This window comes from Scylla paramamosain, chromosome 9 (genome assembly GCF_035594125.1).
Source record: "Scylla paramamosain isolate STU-SP2022 chromosome 9, ASM3559412v1, whole genome shotgun sequence".
Taxonomy (NCBI): Eukaryota; Metazoa; Arthropoda; class Malacostraca; order Decapoda; family Portunidae; genus Scylla; species Scylla paramamosain.
In genome coordinates this window covers 19,009,544-19,016,779 of record NC_087159.1, presented here as the reverse complement: position 1 = coordinate 19,016,779, position 7,236 = coordinate 19,009,544, and positions in this window count along the sequence as shown.

The window sequence follows — 7,236 nt, the reverse complement described above, 5'->3', positions numbered from 1 at the left end:
GTGATGCAGCCAGAAAACAAAGAAATGGGAGGCCATCCAGCGGACATCATAAGGTATCGGCGCTAATTCCTCTAAAAGTTGTAAGTAGCAGCTTTGTCACTCAGTAGTCAGTAGTGCTTTGTCACTCATATCAGCTTTGGGTAAACGCATCTATCTTTACTCTCTTAGATGAATAAACTTTTAATTCTGCGCTCAAATAATGTGTAGAGGGAACAACATTACTTATTTAAAAATATGTACTTTCACCATGGTTTTAATTATATCATAAGAACAATATGAACTGCTGCAATGAATTTAATAGCCAACTGGACAACATCAGAGTCTTCTATATAATTAATGACTTCCCATTATTTATAGACACAAATATTTTTACCTCATTTATGTTCTCTTAATCACTTTAAGTATCAAGTTTTGCTTTATTTTTAGTACAAGATGAACCATTGTTAATATTTTAAGCATAGCACTTACTAACTGCAAATTTGACATCATCCTTTTCCTTCCTCGCTTCATGAAAATACAGCACTAAAGCAATTAGGCATGCATTGATCTGAATCTGCGTTGCGTGCAATTTTTTTTTTATTTCTTTCTTTTTCTTTTCTTCAGTTGAGTCATTATTTATATCATAGTATATGTTTCAAAAGCCGTCATATTACTATGTTGTTCTTACCTCTTTGTCACAAGGAATTTACTCTCTAACTTGACATGAGATTGGTCTATACTTGACCAAGAGTGTCCATACCGTGACATTTGTAGCTTTTCATCATAGGTTCATATTGTCTTCATATACAGGGCACAAAATTTTCCACTCATCGTCCACTTGCATGCAGGTGTCACGCTTAGTCATTGTATATCATTGTATATCACCCTAGGGCAACGCTAACAATCTGATAAGGGAACACCAGAAGCAACGTACTTTCGTTTAGACCTGAAGTCGTCTTCATGATTAATCACATCTTGCTCACAACTAGGTGAATATAACGCTTTGAAATATGTTCATTTTGTCGTCTAAATAATCATTCTTCTCATCATGATCATCTTCAGTGAATTATCTTCTGTATCGCTATCCGTAATGTTCTTCAGCAATTTAGTTTCCCTTGTTTCACCTTAAAGTCCTTTCGTAACTCATTTCTCTGTGTAGTGTTATTAGTTCTTTAAATATTTGTATTTAATCTATAAGCAGTGTTTCACATCCCTTGTGCTAACATGCCTTTATCATCACACTACACCACTGATCGGTGTCTGTTCATTCTTAGCTACCAAGCAATATTAGATCTATCATAGACACTTTCACTATTTTAGTTGTTATCTCTTGCCGAAATCATTGTATTTAACTTTCTTTCCTTATACAATATCATAAAGTACTGTTGAGGATACACTTAATTATTTTTCGTAAATCGTTATACTTCCATATTATTCACAATATAGTGTGCCATGTATTCGTGTACTGTGTTTATCTACAACATATCAGTTCCCCCCACTCCTAGCAATCTCAATATCTTCCTTGACGACACAACTAAACTAATATACATATTCTAACATTTTTCTATGTCACATATCATTTGCGACATCCTTACTCTGGTACGTCTCTAATAACTTTGCATTCCTCCACTACACTGAATTATTTACCCCCTTACAGCTCAAAATTTTACATTTCGTATTCACATCAATTTATATTTTTCTCACAAAATTTCCTAAAACATGTTTTTCGGCTTAATAATCTTATAACTTAGGAAGCACATATCGAAGGATTATCAACATTTATATATGTAATGAATCTTTTTTTGTGGCAGGCAATCAATTTTTTCATTTGCATTTTCAATCGATTCTTCTTTGTGGCTTCGATGTTTTAGTTTCTTTGTGGCATTATTTTTTTTTCTATGTGGTTTTAATATTTTTTCTTTGTTCTTTATAGGCCCACTTCTACATAATTACAAATCCTTACGTAGGTATACGCTCAACTTTTCTACATCCGGGTATTTGTCGAAACGAAGAATCTGAGACGTCCCCATCCTTCTGAATCGACTAATTCCCAGACAAGATTCCCAGAAAAAAATATCCTTCCCGTTTTCTCCTTTCCTCCCTAAAGAAAAATGGACACCTAGATAGAGGAACTTGTACAATGCCATGTCCCTAGGCCAGCAGGAAGTGTGCAAGTTCGCTAGGTACAAGCCGGGCGTATACAAGTTTAATTTAATTTAAATTCGCGAACTATATAATGCACAGTTTTATCTCGCAACACCCCCCTAGTGGGAACCGTCTTGTCGTGGTGGGGGGGAGGGCTTGAGTGTTCCTATGACCTGGCGAGCGAGGCTAGATGGGGCTTCGGCCCTTTCTCCGCCCTACTTAGGCGGAGAGGGCTAACCATGCAAGCAAGGTCGCCAGTGAGGGACCAGACTAAATGGTTCCCAGAGTTAGGCTGTCAGTATGGGTCAACGTTGCGCTCACCAGAGGGGCCACCTTTTGAAGCCGTCCTTTGTTGGAAGGTTGGATGTCTGGACTGGGATGCGTTGCCGGGTTTGGTCTTAGCTCCGTCGTGGACAAACTTTCGAATCATGAGGGGCAACTTTTTTAAACGAATGGCCTCCATGGGGATGAGGTACCCCGTTCACGGCGGCCAGCGCTCGCTCCCTTCGTTGTCCCAGTAGGCGGTCTCCCTTGGTCCCTGGAACCAATTTATTTATGTTTGTATTATCCATATGGGTAAATATAAAAACTCCTATGGTCCTCGAGACCAGAGGTCGACCAGGCCCTCGAGACGTCACCCTCTGGTGTTGTGCAGGCCGGAACTCGTACTTCCCCTGCTGGTGTTTTTCCCAAGGTGAAAGACACCTTTTTGTCAGTTTTGTCTTGATAGTCTCATGATTATTAAAGTCTATGTCTCCACGTCATACCGTTCTATTCACTCAGTTCTCAAGCCTTTCGGAACAGTTCTCCGTATTCGTCTTAAATATGATGGCGATTGTCTCTGTAATCGGTGTTAAGTGACATTTACATCAGGCGTTGCTGCCAAAGCTGCTCTTGAGGCAATAAATTTTATGCGTCTTGGAGAGAAGAACTTAAATGCCGAGGTCATTCGATCAAGCAACGTAACTGACAGCGAGAATGATCATTGTCCTAATGTCTTTAATGATGCAAAAGAACGAGCTCCCAAAGTTCACCACCCACCAACACCTTACTGGTTTGAAGCACATTATAGGGAAGGTCGAGGAAACTTTATTCACGCTGCCAAGTATCTAGAAAGGGAGATTGGAATACTCCCTACAAATAACATCAAGAAATATGGCAAAGGTATCTAGATCCGAGCTAAAGATTTAACACAGACGATGATGCTCCTCCATCTACCATGCCCTTCTGATGGAGTATTTGAGTCTATCAAGCCACACCGAATGTGTATAAGACGTGTTTACAACCAGGACCTGTACGAAAACCAAGACCTGTTAGAAGATGACATCCTTCAATTATGTCCAGATAATGCTTAGCGAGTGGCCAAGATTAAGGCGATGCTAATATGATAATGCTCACATTCTATGGTTTTTTTCTCCTTGACCATGTTAAGATCGGTTCTCTCTCTCTCTCTCTCTCTCTCTCTCTCTCTCTCTCTCTCTCTCTCTCTCTCTCTCTCTCTCTCTCTCTTTCTCTCCTATTACGGCCTTTCATCGATCGTCCATTGCAATGTTACTGGTGTTACGAATTCGGTCATGGGAGGAACAACTGTACAACTTACCCGTTGTGGTCACTGCTCTGCCCATGACTCCCACCCTACTCCTGAATGCGAATCAGAACCTTATTGCTTCTTCTGCAAGGAAGTTCATCCACCACGCTCTCGATAATGTAAGAGCAACACATCCTTCAACTGAGTAATTCTCATTTCATTATTCTTGGTAGTGCCAGGGGAGAACTTCTTTTTAAACAGAAAGGTGGTGGGGCAAATACATACGCCTCCTCCCTCCACTCTAGTTCCTCTACTTCTACCACACGCAATAAGGCTGCCTTTCTGAACCATTAGATATTTCTTCCCGTTACTGTGAGAATGTCGCTTCTTCAGTTACTGTCTGCAACAGGTTTTTTGTTTTGGAAAGTGTCACTTCCTCTGCATCCTCAACCAAACCCTACACTACTACAAAGCTCCACTGCATCTTCACCAGCTATATGACAGACACCTCATACAAAAGTATTGTCGAAGTCCAGGCCCCCCATGGATTCCCAACCACGAACGCCTTCCAAGGCTTTAAAACCGCCACGACAACATACTAACAATTCTACCATGCTTCCTCATCAATCCTACCAGAAACGTTGGGGGGAGGGGGGGTCTTGAGTCCCTTGAGGATGAGTCCCTAAGCTCAACGGGCGTCCCCCCTGGAAAAATCACTGTGGGAGCGTCAGATGTCCCTGAGCCAGACGTAATCAATCAAAGTGATTCATACAATTCTGATATGGATATAGAGGGATTCTCTGCCCGTCATCCAAATAAGTCCTCCTCTAAGAGCAATACCGATACGTCTTTGTCAATGAATCCTCCTCCTCTAGACTCGTGTGCGGGTAGCTATCCCCACAACAGTTACACAGTCACAGGTTTCTGCGCCTGCAAGTAACGTAGGATCGGATAGGCCTCGTCGGGTGAGTAAGGTAACTAGTCAGGTTGTCAAAGGGAAGCGTCTAACTGAGGGTTCCCTGAAAACCCAAATAAAATAGTAAAATTCAAGATCCTGCAGTGGAATTGTCGCGGTTTGCGTACCGGAGGAACTCCGGGTGTTGATCTTTAAATTTTCTCAGAGAATCAACTCACTTTGGTTTTCCTGGGTATCGTGCTCTCTTCTCCACTCCATTTCCTGGTTTGGGCCACCACGGTGACGTTGCCATCTGTATTCGCAATGATATTCCTTTTATCCACCTAAAGATTCAATGGCCAATGCAGGTTGCAGCTCTTAATGTTTTTATAAATCCTTTTTATTCATTGTGCAGTCTGTATCTGCCTCCAAGTGTTCCTATCAAGAAGAATTAACTCAATAATCTTTTAAATACTCTTTCTCCTCCTCTTATTTTATTGGGAGACTTGAATGGTCGCCATCCGTTGTGGGATGATGACGCTGTCAATCCTCGTGGTCTTTTAATTGCTTCTTTTACCGACGATTTTTTTTTTCTCTCTCTCTGCATTTCTAATTCTTTTCTTGATTTTAACTGGAAAGTTTTACCATACCGATATGGGAGCGATCACTTCCCAATTTTACTGGAGTCAACTGATTCTGCAGCACAGTGACGTCCTCCCCGATGGCGGCTAGATAAGGCGGATTGGCATCTATTCAAAGATTTCAGCATCTCAGCCCACTCAGTGGATTAAATAGAAAGCTGTGATGAGGCTGCAACATACTTCAGTGATGTCTTGCTCTCCGGTGCTATTCAGTCCATTCCTAAGACCTCTGGTCAGTTTCCTAAAAGTCCTGTTCCATGGTGAAAAGCAGATTCTAGAACCGCTGTTCAAGAAAAGCCTTTTCTCGCATTCGGTGGCATCGTGGTGACGTACACTATTTGGAGGCTTTTCGACGAGCGCTTGCCCGAGCTCGCCGCTCCTTAAAGACTGGTCTGCAGGAGTCTTGGAGGAGTTATGTCTTTTCCAGCAGAGTTTGCACACCACTCACCGAGGTCTTCAACAGAATCCGCAAAATATCTGGGAGGTACTCTGCTCCTCCCCTACCTGTTTTATCCCATGATAGGGGCACGGTGGGAGACCCAAAGACAGTTACCTACCTGTTTGCTGAGCACTTTATAAGTGTCTCTAGAAAGGATCCAACAACACCTGTGGCACTTGATCGTCGACATTTGGAATGTGTTGGCGTCAATTTTGCCTCCCCTGGTAGAGACCCTTATATGTCCCTTTTTCTCTGTCTGAGCTACACATGGCTTTGTCCCAGTGCCATGATTCGTTTCCGGGTCCCGATGACATCTCATATTCCTTTTTGCACCACATGTCCGATGAGGCTTTTACCTTTTTACTTGACTTATTTAACTTTGTATGGAATACCGGTGACTTTCTATCTTCTTGGGGTGTGGCTATAATTATTCCCATTAATTAATAAGTCTGGAAAACATTATCAGCTAACGACCAATTATCGCCCCATTTCTCTAACTTCATGCAATTGTAAGCTGCTGAAAAAGATGGTGAAAATCAGGCATATGTGGTACTTGGAGAAAGGCAAATTCGCCGGTACTTGAGAGAGGTGCCAATTCCCCGGAATCACACAGGCTTGCCGGAGGCAACTCGCCTCCCATTCACATTCTTGCGCAGTGTGCGGTTGTGTCTCTTAAAACAGTTACAGGGTATTCAACCCCATTAATTTCAACAGTGCCCTGGTACCAATCCAAACTAGACTCACGTGCAGCGAGATATCAACGTTGCGGTTGGATAGCGGTAGAAGACAGCTAGATATGCAACATTGCGGCGGTGAGAGAGAGGCTGAAGACAGTCAGTTAGAGGAGAGGAGTTGATGAGACGAAGAGAGCAGTATGAGTGGAACCCCGCCCAGACATGTGAAGCATACTCCATACATGGACGGATAAGGCTCTTGTACAGAGTTAGCAGCTGGGGATGTGAGAAAAACTGGCGGAGACGTCTCAGAACACCTAACTTCATCGAAGCTGTTTTAGCTAGAGATAAGATGTGAAGTTTCCAGTTCAGATTATAAGTAAAGGACAGACCGAGGATGTTCAATGTAAAAGAAGGGGGCAGTTGAGTGTCACTGAAGAGGAGGGGATAGTTGTCTGAAAGGTTGTGTCGAGTTGATAGATGGAGGAAATGAGTTTTTGAGGCATTGAACAATACCAAGTTTGCTCTGCCCCAATCAGAAATTTTAGAAAGCTCAGAAGTCAAGCGTTCTGTGGCTTCCCTGCGTGAAATGTTTACTTCCTGAAGGGTTGGACGTCTATGAAAAGACGTGGAAAAGTGCAGGGTCGTATCATCAGCGTAGGAGTGGATAGGACAAGAAATTTGGTTTAGAAGATTATTAATGAATAATAAGAAGAGAGTGGGTGACATGACAGAACCCTGAGGAACACCAATTTTAATAGATTTAAGAGAACAACAGTGACCGTCTACCACAGCAGCAATAGAACGGTCAGAAAGGAAACTTGAGATGAAGTTACAGAGAGAAGGATAGAAGCCGTAGGAGGGTAGTTTGGAAATGAAAGCTTTGTGCCAGACTCGATCAAAAGCTTTTGATATGTCCAAGGCAACAGCAAAAT